Source organism: Chiloscyllium punctatum, chromosome 24 (assembly GCF_047496795.1).
Source record: "Chiloscyllium punctatum isolate Juve2018m chromosome 24, sChiPun1.3, whole genome shotgun sequence".
In the NCBI taxonomy this organism is placed as follows: Eukaryota; Metazoa; Chordata; class Chondrichthyes; order Orectolobiformes; family Hemiscylliidae; genus Chiloscyllium; species Chiloscyllium punctatum.
Window position 1 is genome coordinate 64,014,167 of NC_092762.1, and position 13,000 is coordinate 64,027,166.

A 13,000-nucleotide genomic window follows, 5' to 3' on the forward strand; every position below is an offset into this window, starting at 1 on the left:
TTTGAGCTTGTAATGAATTTGTAATGAGCTCACCTTCAAACAATGCCTGCAGTGCTCTCACCCCCAGGCCTTGATCTGACCTAGGCAGCTCAACCCCCATTGAAACCTCAAATGCCCACTCCCCAGGTCCATGACCAAACCTCCAAATTCCAACCAGCCCATTCTCCTGTGCTCAACACAAGTGGTTACATCTTAATAATTTTTGGCTCAGTGTGGGTTGTGGCAGGGCTCAGTGAGATTTCTCACTGCATTTTAGTAAATGTGCCTCATTAACTACCCTACCCTTATGACATTCTTCAATTCCAAATCTGTCACACGACTTTATGCAGGGAGCAGAATGAGGCCATTCAGCCCAAAGAGTCCGCTCTACCATTTGATCATGTCTAATATGTTTCTCAACCCTATTCTCTTGCCTTCCCCCCATTATCCCAATCCCCTTACTCATCAAGAACCTATCTATCTTTATCTTAAATATGCTCCATGACTTGACCTCCATAGCCCTCTGTGGCAATGAGTTCCACAAATCATCTGGCTGAAGAAATTCCTCCTTATCTCAGTTCTAAAGAGGTGTTATTCACTCTCAGGCTACGCCCTGGATCCTAGTCTTTCCTACTAGTGAAACATTTCCATACCCACTTGATCCAGGGCTCTCAGTCTCCTGTAAGTTTCAATCAGATCCCTTCTCATCTTTCTAAATTCTATCGAGTATAGGTCCAGAGTTCTCAATCACTCCTCATATGGCAGTCCTTCATCTCGGGACCATTCTTGTAAACCTCCTCTGGTCCCCCTCCAATGCCAGCATATCATCTCTTAGATAAAGGATTGAAAACTGCTCATAATACTCCAAATGTGATCTGTCCAGAACCAAATGTTTTAGCTGTCTCGAAATGAGTGCCAACATTGCATTTGCTTTCCTAATCACCAGCTGAACCTGCATGTTAACCTTAACAGAATCCTGAACTAGGGCTCCCAAATCTCTTTGCACATCAGATTTCCAAAGCCTTTCCACAATTAGAAAATAGTCTACAACCTTATTCTTTCCAACAAAGTGCATAACCCACACATTGTCACATTATGCCACTTATTTGCCCACTTTCCCAGCATGTCCAAGTCTTTCTGCAGACTTCTGACTCCCTCAAAATTACATGTCCTCTATGTATCTTTATATGACCTGGAAACCTAGCAACATTGCCCTCAGTTCCTTTGTCCAGATCTTTAGTGTGTAACGTTAATTGCTTGGTCCCAACATTGACCCCTGTGGAACTTCGCTAGTCACCGGACACCATCATGAAAAAGACCCCTTTACACCTAGTCTCTGCCATTTGGCTGTCAGCCAATCCTCTATCTATGTTTGTACCTTACCCCTAACACCATGGGCTCTTACCATATCTAGCAGCCTCCTGTGTGGCACCTTGTCAAAGGCCTCCTGGCAATCCAAATGGATTACATCCACTGGCTGTCCTTTGTCTAACTTGTTTATTACCTCTTTAAAGAATTCCAACAGATTTGTTGGGCATAACCTCCCTTCATGAAGCTGAACTGATTCTGCCCTACTTTAACATGCACTCTCACATATTCTGCAATTTCATCCTTAATAACAGGCTCTAAAATCGTACCAATGATGGAAGTCAGGCTAACGGGCCTATACTTTCATGTCCTCTGCCTTCCTCCCTTCTTGAGTAGGGTGTTATATTGTCCACCTCCAGTCATCTGTGACCTTCCCTGAGTCCAGTGATTCCTGGAAAATTACCATCAATGCCTCTACAATCTCCTCAGCTATCTGTTTCAGAACTCTGGGGTGTAGACTATCTGGTCTGTGTCATTTATCCACCTACAGACCTTTCAGCTTGCACAGCATCTTCTTTTTATTAATGGGCACTATACCCACCCCTCCCCTGATTCTCTTGAAGTTCTGATATGTTGCAGGGGTCTTCCACTGATGCAAACTAACTATTCACCTCCTCCACTGTTTCTTTGTTCCCCATTACTACTTGTCCAGCCTAATTTTCTAGCAGTCCAATGTCCACTCTTGCCTCTCTTGTACTTGTGGATATGAACAATATTTTTGCAATCTACTTTTATATTACTAGCTAACTTACTCTCATATTTCATCTTCTCCCCACAATTGCTTTCATTTAATATCTTCTGCTGGTTTTTCAAGGCTTCCCAATCCTCTTTTGCTGCCCCTGACTTCCCTTGCCAGCCACAGTTGCCTCACTCTTCCCTTAATATGTATCTTCTTCTTTTGGATAAATTTCTCTGTGCTTCTTAAATTATCCCATGAAACTCCTACAATTGCTGCTCCACTGTCTTCTCCTCTAGACTTCTCTTTCAAAAAACTCAGGCCAGCTCCTCCCTCATGTCTTTGTGGTTACCTTTAGTAATTGTAATACCATTGCACCTGATTCAGCTTCTCTCTCTCAAACTGCAGTGAATTCTATCAACTTCTGATCACTGCTCACCAGGAGATTTTTCACCTTCAGCTCCCTAATTGAGTCTCCCTCATTACACATCGTTAGGTCCAGAAAAGCACAGTCAGTCAGCCAGCATCCCAGAAGCAGGTGAATCGACGTTTCAAGTGTAAGATCTTCCTCAGGAAGGGCTTATGCTCGAACATTGACTCTCTTGCTCCTTGAATGCCGCCTGAGCTGCTATGCCTTGCGGGCACCACACTCTTTGACTCTGATCTCCAGCATCTGCAGTCCACACTTTCTCCCTGAATTTCTTGTTCCCTAGTGGGCTCTACCACAAGCTGTTCCGAAAAACTATCTCATTGACATTCCACAAATTCCTTTCCTTGAGATCTGCTACCAACATGGTTTTCCCATCCACCTGCCCCCATAATTGCAGTAACAGAGTCTTTGTTACATGCCTTTTATATTCCCCACAAGCTGACTATAGCTAGGAGGCCTGTACACAACTGCCGTCAACACCTGTTGTCCTTTCCCACACAGATATTAATGATTAGATTCCCTACAGTGTGGAAACATGCCCTTCGGCCCAACCAGTCCACACCGACCCTCCGAAGAGTAACTCACCCAGTCTCATTTCCCTCTGACTAATGTACCTAACACTATGGGCAATTTAGCATGGCCATTTCACCTAACCTGCACATCTTTGGACTGTGGGAGGAAACCCACGCAGACACAGGGAGAATGTGCAAACTCTACACAGGCAGTCGCCCGAGGCTGGAATCAAACCTGGGACCCTCTTCCTGTGAGACAGCAGTGCTAACCACTTAGCCACCATACCACCCCTAATGGCCAACACTATCTCACACATACAGCCACATTCTCTTAGCCTAGTCACTCTTTAACCTCCAGGCCACTCAGTTTACCTGTTTTTAGATATGTACCATCTCATCACCGCTATTCTGTCCGTCTTGCCGACTGGAGACCCATACTTTGTTACTGTCCAGTAGAGGGTCATCAAACACCAGAAAGCAAAAGGCCATTCCAACAACAGTATTTATTTTGCACAGCTTAAAATTGCGCATTTAAATAGATTTTGATAGCTTTGATTGGGTGAGGAGATGGGATTCTCAGGGATGCAACCTGGTAGATGATAGGCCCAGAGGAGAGAGATGGACATCCAGGAGAGAAGAAGATGGCATGGGTGAAGAGGGGGGCTAGGAGAGAGGGAGGGGTTAGGTGCAGAAGAAGGGAGGGAATGGTCAAGGAAATGAGAGTGACATGAACAATGGGAAGTAGAGGACAGAGAGTGGGGAGGAATGCCTCCTGGGGCTTCTCATCCTCCCCCATCATGTCCTCACTTCTTTTTGCTGAAGCCTGTTTCAATATTGTGTTTCTTCTGTGAGTGTGTATGTGTGTGTGTGTGTGTGTATGTTTGTGTATATGCAGTGCGACCTTTGCATTTGATGTCACCACAGTTTAACATGACGATATAAAGCTCTAGAATTGCACATTCCTGTTGAAGGCCTTTTGCCTGAAACATCAATTTTCCTGCTCCTCAGATGCTGCCTGACCTGCTGTGCTTTTCCAGCACCACTCTAACTTAGACTCTGACTTCCAGCATCTGCAGTCCTCACTTTTGCACAGTTGCACAGTTGCCCACAGTTTTGGGTGTCAGGATATCAAGTTATTTATAGACACCAAAAAGAATCCCACAAAAAATAACAATAGATGCTTCTGGTCACCCCAAATTGCAAAACAAATGCTGAATAAGCTATTATGCTTTTTTTAAAATTACATTCTTCAATTCAATGTGAAAAAGAGTAGGTTTGAAAGGCAGACATGATCTCCTATAAAATTTACCTGCGTTTAATCTCATGCAAATTCTGTCTGGAGACACACCCATGTGACCTGCTTGCCATTGAGACAGGAGTCCAGGTCAAAATCCTTAGAAAATATGGCACAGCTTTTGCATCTTTACACAAAAAGGATATGATAATGACTCATATCTATAATCTTCAATGCTATTCTATATAGATTTTCATAAGTTAATAAGTACATGGCTGATCCTCATGCATCGAAGGAACATATGTGAAAAATCATAAAGCAGCAATATTATTTAAGTGTTTTTAATGCGATCAAATCCAGTGGCAGCTTTAACTAATTGATAATAATATAGTACCTCGGAAGCTGTTTTTTTAAATGAATCTTGATAGCTTTTTAGTGCGTTACAATGAATACCTTCTATTTGTTTCTTTATTTTCAATTGTAGATAATATATTTCCTTTGAAATAGGAACAAGGAAAGCTCTGATCAAACCTTGTCAAAGAAGGTATTAAGAATAAACAGTATATACATATGATATCTGAAAATTGTATATGCATCAGGTAGTTGACTAATGATTTTAATTAAAACCATAAATTACACAGTAAAATTCAACTTAGTGCACAAATATTGATGATTTAAACTCTTAATTTTTTTTAGTTGCGAGTAATTGACTGCACTTAGAGGGAAGTTCATAACGCTTGCACTGAAAGTGCCAATAATAGGAGACAGTCTCAAATGAGCAGGTTGCGAAAGCCTGGTAAAAGAGGCAATCTGAATTTCTGTAGAAGAAATATGTTTTGAGAGGAATCAATGCTCATAAGAAATAAAAGTTAAATAGGGGTTTTATTGATCAAGTGGCACACACTTTCAACTTTACTGTCTCAATACATTGCCTGGGTGAAGTACAGGAAGGAAAGGCTGATGAGGAGCAACACAACCCATTGAATTATCCTTCCCTTAATTTAGAGTCAAAGAGTCATAGGAATGTACAGCACGGGAACAGACCCTTCAGACCAACTTGTCCATGCCGACCAGATATCCCAATCCAATCTAATGCCACCTGCCAACACCCGGCCCATATCCCTCCAAACCTTCCTATCATATACACATCCAGATGCCTTCTAAATGTTGCAATTGCACTAGCCTCCACCACTTCATCTGGCAGCTCATTCCATACACATACCACCCTTATGTGGCACGGTGGCACAGTGGTTAGCACTGCTGCCTCACAGCGCCAGAGACCTGGGTTCAATTCCTGCCTCAGGCGACTGACTGTGTGGAGTTTGCACATTCTCCCCGTGTTTGCGTGGGTTTCCTCCCACAGTCCTAAGATGTGCAGGTCAGGAGAATTGACCATGCTAAATTGCCCGTAGAGTTAGGTAAGGGGTAGATGTAGGGGTATGGGTGGGTTGCGCTTCGGCGGGGCAGTGTGGACTTGTTGGGCCGAAGGGCCTGTTTCCACACTGTAAGTAATCTAATCTCTGTGTGAAAATGCTGCACCTTAAGTCTCTTTTATATCGTTCCCCTCTCACCCTAAACCTATGTCCTCTAGTTCTGGACTCCCCCACCCTAGGGAAGAGACTTTGTCTATTTTTCCTATCCATGCCCCTCATGATTTTATAATCCTCTATAAGATCACCCCACAGCCTCTGACACTCCAGGGTAAAAAGCCCCAACCTATTCAACCTCTCCCTATAGCTCAAATCTTCCAACCCTGGCAACATCCTTAAACAGTGGAACCACACTAGCCATACTCCAGTCTTCTGGCACCTCACCTGTGACTGTGCAAGGGGCTCAGCAATCACTTCCCTAGCATTCCTCAGAGTTCTAGGGTACACCTGATCAGGTCCTGGGGATTTATTCATTTTTATGTGTTCCAAGACATCCAGCACATTTTCCTCTTTAATATGGACATTTTTCAAGATGTCACCATCTATTTCCCTACATTCTATATCTTCCATGTCCTTTTCCACAGTAAATACTGATGCAATATACTCATTTAATATCTCCCCCATCTCCTGCAGTTCCCCACAAAGGCCGCCTTGCTGATCTTTGAGGGGCTTTATTCTTTCCCTAGTTAGCCCTTTATCCTTAATGTATTTGTAAAAACCCTTTGGATTCTTCTTAACTCTATTTGCCAAAGCTATCTCATGTTCCCTTTTTGCCCTCCTGATTTCTCTCTTAAGTATTGTGGGTGGCACGGTGGCATAGACGTTAGCACTGCTGCCTCACAGTGCCAGAGACCAGGCTTCAATTTTTGCCTCAGGCACCTGTCTGTGTGGAGTTTGCACATTCTCCCTGTGTCTGCGTGGGTTTCGTCCGGGTTCTCCAGTTTCCTCCCACAGTCCAAAAAATGTGCCATGCTAAATTGCCTGTAGTGTTAGGTGTAGGGGGGTGGGTTGCTCTTTGGAGGATCAGTGTGGACTTGTTGGGCCGAAAAGCCTGTTTCACACTGTAAGTAATCTAATCTATACTCCTCCTGTCTTTATACTCTTCTAAGGATTCACTCGATCTAATCGTCTATACCTGACATATGCTTCCTTCTTTTTCTTAATCAAACCCTCAATTTCTTTAGTCATCCAGCATTCCCTATACCTACCATGAATATACTGTCTCTGGAGTCATGTTATCTTTGTTTTGAAGGCTTCCCATTTTCCAGCTGTCCATTTAGCTGCGAAAACCTAACCCCAATCAGCTTTTGAAAGTTCTTGCCTAATACTGTCAAAATAGGCCTTTCTCCAACTTAGAACTTCAGCTTTTAGATCTGGTCTATCCTTTTCCATCACCATTTTAAAACTAGTAGAATTATGGTCACTGGCCCCAAAGTGCTCTCCCACTGACACCTCAGTCACCTGCCCTGCCTTACTTCCCAAGAGTAGATCAAGTTTTGCACCTTCTCTCGTTGGTATATCCACATACTGAATCAGAAAATTTTCTTGTACACAGTTAACAAATTTCTCTCCATCTAAACCCTTAACATCATGGCAGTCCCAGTCTATGTTTGAAAAGTTAAAATCCCCTGCCAAAACCAACCTATTATCCTTACAGATAACTGATATCGCCTTCCAAATTTGCTTCTCAATTTCCCTCTGACTATTCGTGGGTCTAGAACACAATCCCAATAAGTTGATCTCCCCTTTCTTGTTTCTCAGTTCCACCCAAATAACTTCCCTGGATGTATTTCCGGGAATATTCTCCCTCAGTACAGCTGTAATGCTATCCCTTATCAAAAACGCTACTCCCCCTCCTCTCTTGCCTCCCTTTCTGCCCTTCCTGTAGCATTTGTATCTTGGAACATTAAGCTACCAGTCCTGACTATCCCTGAGCCAAGTCTCTGTAATTGCTATGATATCCCAGTCCCATGTTCCTAACCATGCCCTGAGTTCATCTGCCTTCCCTGTTAGCCCTCTTGCAGTGAAATAAATGCAGCTTTATTTATCAGTCCTATCTTGTTCTCTGCTTTTTCCCTGCCTGCCCTGACTGTTTGACTTGCCTTTGTTCTCAACTGTACCAGTCTCAGATTGATCTCTTTCCTCACTATCCCCCTGGGTCCCATCCCCCAACCTCACTAGTTTATATCCTCCCGAGCAGTTCTAGCTAATTTAGGTGCAATCCGTCCTTCTTGTACAGGTCACTGATACCTCAAAAGAGATTCCAATGATCAAAAAATGTGAATTCTTCTCCCATTTACGAGCTCCTCAGCCATGCATTCATCTGCTCTATCCTCCTGTTTCAGCCCTCATTAGCTTGTAGCACTGAGAGTAATCCAGATAATACTACTCTTGATGACCTCCTTTTTAAATTCCTGCCTCTTTGTAATCTCCCTTTAGAATCTCAACCTTTTCCCCTCCTATGTCGTTGGTTCCAATGTGTACAATTACCTCCTGCTGGCCCCTCTCCCCGTGAGAACATTCTACACCCTCTCTGAGACATCCTTGATCCTGTCACCAGGGAAGCAGCACACCTTTCTGATTTTTCACTGCTGGCGACAGAAACGTCTGTCTGTCCCTCTGACTAGACAGTCCCCTAACACAATCGATTTCTTGGAATATAACATACCCCTCATTGCAATAGACCCAGTCTCAATACCAGAAACTTGGCTGTTCATGCTACATTCCACTGAGAATCCATCACCCCCTACATTTTCCAAAACAGCATACTGGTTTGAAATGGGGATAGCCACAGAAGACTCCTGCACAAACTGCCTACCTCTCTTTCCTCTCCTGGAGTTAACCCAGCTCTGTGACTATATCTGCAACTTTTCCCCCTTCCTATAACTGCCATCTATCACATCCCCTTGCTCTTATAAATTCCTCATTGCCTTTAACTGTCTCTCCACCCACTCCATTCGATCTGATAGGCATTTATTGCAGATGTAATCCTCAGTAACACATAAACTCTCCCCAAATTCCCACATCCAATAAGAAGAGCATATCACTTTACTAAAGGCCATTTTTGCTTCTTTCAATCTACAGACCCAGAAAATAACACCATCCTATTCCTCTACAAACACTGCTCCAGGTTAAATTAATACTTGTGACTTAGATTTTTAAGTTTAATCAAGAGACTTATCTCAATAAAACATATAATCAAGAAAGAACCCACTCTACTCACTACTGCAGACTTACTATAAGGCCACGCTTAAAATATTCAGTTATTTGTTTCGGTGCTGTGACCTCTCCCAAACAGATTCCTCCAAGATTAGTTGTGAATTTCACTGTTAATTTTCCCAGATGCACTCCGATGTTCAGCGATGCATGAATTCAAACAGCAAAGGCAGTAACTGTGCAGGTTCACTGCTGTGTCAGTTCGCAGTGTGGGTTTCTTTCTCTCTTTCTTTCTGATACACTGACCCCACCATGTGCTTCCTTTGTCTGTTCCTCTTCCTTTTAGAAGTGCTGTTGTTTTGATTTTTTTTTTCCAAAGTTCCAAAACAGTGCAACAGAATTTAAAATAGTGATTGCTGCTCCTGGAATTTGAGGAAATCACCTCCAACATCTAAAATACCTCAAAAAAGGAGCAGCCTGTTACAGCCAGAAATTTTTCCCATTCTCCATCTTCATGCACTTCAACTGTGTTCTCTGATTAGCAAGCAATATTTCCTTTCACATTTTTCCTCATACATTCTGTTCATTCGTTTAAGCCAAGGTCATAATGGCAAAATCAAACCAGAGTATTTTTCCAAACTGGAATAAGGGAACAATTCGATTAACATCATTTTGTTTTAATTTCATTGAAATATATTTAAGGACGACCATAACAAAGTCGCACACACCATAAATAAAGGTTCCTTTTTTACTTAAATTTAACATATTTGTATATTTTGTTTTTTTGTTACATATTCAAATAACGTTTAACTGGGGAATAACCTGTTTTATTCTGAGGGACTAAAAATATGGTTAAATCAGGCCTTAAAATAGCTTTGCTGGAATCATTGCCTTGTTAATGTCAAAGTTCCAGCTGGGTCTTTTAACTTATGTTACCTTTGTACAATGAAGCTATGCCTCCAATAATTCAACAACTAATTTTACTGGAGATACAGTAGGTGGAGACCAAAAAAAAGGGAAGCCTTAAGTTATAAAAAGCAACCCAGGACCAAAACAGAATCATTTCGGACTTAGAATGCTTCTCTTCACAGGTGCTGCCAGAGCTGCTTGTTTTTTCTAGTATTTTATATCTTTTGGACCAGCAGTATTTTGCTTTTATTTAGTTTTAAACTGTTTTATTGGAGCTAAGGTGTTCTAGAACTTTATTCTTTCATCTTTCAACACTGTTATTGTTGCAGTTCCAGGATTTTATTATGTTCAGAATCTGTGAGCATTATGGAACTTTGGACAATTTTACTTCAGTGAGATATTGGTGTCTTAATGGTTACAGTCTCCAGTAACTGTATAGTCTTTCAGTCAACCAAATGTTAAAATCTGCTATTTACTATTTATTAGTCGAGAATGTTTTAAAATCATAGAAAACATGAGCAGAGGTAAGACATTTAGTGCTTTGCCTTTGTCCCTCATTTAATATGGTTATGGCGGCTGAGCCCGAAGAATGCTATTTGGCTACAACTGCTTTCTGTGGCAGAGAATTCTGCAGGATCTCTATTCTGAGTGAAGGAATTTCTCTTTATTTCAGTCCTTAAAAATGGCCTATCCATTTTGCTTAGATTGTGACCCATGGTTCCCGAGTTCCCAGTCATCGGAAACATACATCCTGCGTTTTCACTGTTAGAATTTTATAGGTTTCCAGAGACTCCTCCTTTGTCATTCTAAACTCCAGTGAATAAAATCACCATCATCTTGTCAGACCACAAGGCTGCTTGCTCATTAGAGAGACAACTGGTGCTGGTTTAACCTGAGAGTCACCACACCTCAGGCAAGGGGAAAGATTGAAAAAGAGAGTGAAGCTTGAAGAGCACAGCAGGTCTGACAGCATCCAAGGAGCAGGAAATTCAACGCTTCGGCCCAAAACATTGACTTTCCTGCTCCTCGGAAGCTATCTGACCTGCTGTGCTCTTCCTGCTTCATCCCTATTGACTTTGGCTTCTAGCAACTACAGTCCTTTCTGTCTCCTAGAGAAAGAGGGTTCTTCAAGGTAATCTTGGCCAGAGTTGGAATTGACCCTCACTGTTGGCACTAGTTTGCAACCAAAACCAAGCATCTAAGTAAACTGACTCCCTTCCAGTGAGTATAGCCCTACCTGATCTGGTCTTTCTTCATATGCCAGTGCTGCCATCTCAGGAAGCAGTCTAGTAAATATTTGCTGTACTTCCTTCATTGCCAGAACATCCTTCCACAGATAAGTAAACCAAAACTGCAAACCATTCTCCTGGTGTGGTCTCATCAAGGCCTGATATAATTGCAGCAAGCAGTAAATTTACTTCAAATTATTGTCAAGTACGATAGTTACTTAACCACAAATAAACTGTTGTTTTGCAGCTGATGTATATTTGTGAGCTGCCGTGTGCCATTTGATAGCACTATAACTTCTTCTCTCACTTTATTTGCTGTCATGGGAATGGTGGTATTATTTGGCTTGAAGTAGGTTTCAGAGATAACTTTAACTGATTCATTTCTGTTGAATTGTGGGGAGAGTATGTGAACAAAATAGGAGGGAAGGTTCCAAACTTCTCTTCTCACCTTTTGCAGAATAGTTTGGCATAAGCTGGAGCTTGCATGCTGATCATGAATGCATCCTTAACCTATTTGAAAATTGCTGCATCAGGATAATAAACTGGCAGCCTGCCTGGCCCATTCATGACTTCAACTATGCGATCCTGCTGTCACAGGATATGACTCATCCATTCAAAGTACTTCTAGTACCAACATTTTACACTTGTAATAGAAACAGAAACAGCTGGAAAAACTCAGCAGGTCTAGCATCATCACTGGAGAGAAAGCAAACTTAACTGGAATGCTGAAGAAGCATTGTGCCTGATTCGAGACATAAACTCTGTGTCTCTTTGCACAGATGTTGCCAGAACGGCTGAGTTTCTGCAACATTCTCTGTTTGTTTCATATTTCAGCTTCCAAAATATTTTGCCTTTGTTCAAGTCTTGAAATGAATTCCTCTTGTACATACTGCAAACAACGTTTATAAAGTCTGAACTTGCTTGAGAAGTAAATTAAACAAGACTTTTCTTTGAATGTTAAACTATGTTCTTGATTCGCAAAATACTTGCATCATTTGCAAAGGCACAAGGCGGTAACTGGACATTGTTATTTGCTGAATTGACTGGTATGTTGAAAGAAGGCATGCTCACTATCTAATGATAGGATACAGGAAGTCTATTGAACCTCAATTTTCATGCAAGGACAAGAATAGAACTTAAAAGAGACAATGAGAAAGCAACTTACACAGCTCGGGCCTCCATTGACACTCTTCTGCTCCCAGTCCCATCAGCCTGTGATTGGACTTCACTGCCAAGGTGTCAAGTATACTAAGAAGCCACTCATTCTGCACTTCAGTTCAATTAACTACCTGATATGGCAGCCCATTACAGTGGGATGGTATTCATGAAGGTGCTGCCTTCTGAATCTCTCCCCTCACCAGAGGAGTGGTGACCCTCAGGTTAAACTGTCACTAATCGCCTCTTTACTGAGAATTCAGCCCTATGGTCCTCTGGAACTATGGTGATTTTACAGGGGGTCCCCAGTTTACAAACATTCGACTTACGAATGCTCGTACTTACAAACACAATCCCATACAGGGGTACAATTTTTAAGGCACGACAGACAAACATTTCCAGTACTTAAGAATGTTGTCTTGTGTTGTCTTCTGACTTGTGTATAAATCATTTGTGAGCAAACTCCAGAATGGAACCTGGGAACTGCCTGTACTTAACTTTACAATGGAATGGTGATTGGGGGTTGGGGGGAGGGATGGGGGGCGCGGAATTGAAGATGTCAGCCCTCACTCCTGAAAGGAACTTTTTGTCCTTAAAATAACCAAACTGAAACTGAGAATAAACACAATCTCAAATCAAATTTGTGTTTAATTGCTTTTCTTTGAGCAAATGTTACTATTTGGAAATTTCTTTTATGCTTCCCAGAGCTTGATTAACTTGTCTTTTCTAACACACTATGTATTAACTTGCTGGTCATGCTATGGTGGATTTAGATGACAGCATTGAGGTGATTGTGAAGTGGAGATTCAGGCAACACCTGGTATTAACTGGGACTTGTGTCCATGGCCTCTGAACAAAGCATGAAATGTCCCAATGCCCTTTACATAGATGATGTTCTTATGTTAGATTTGCCTTTAACTAG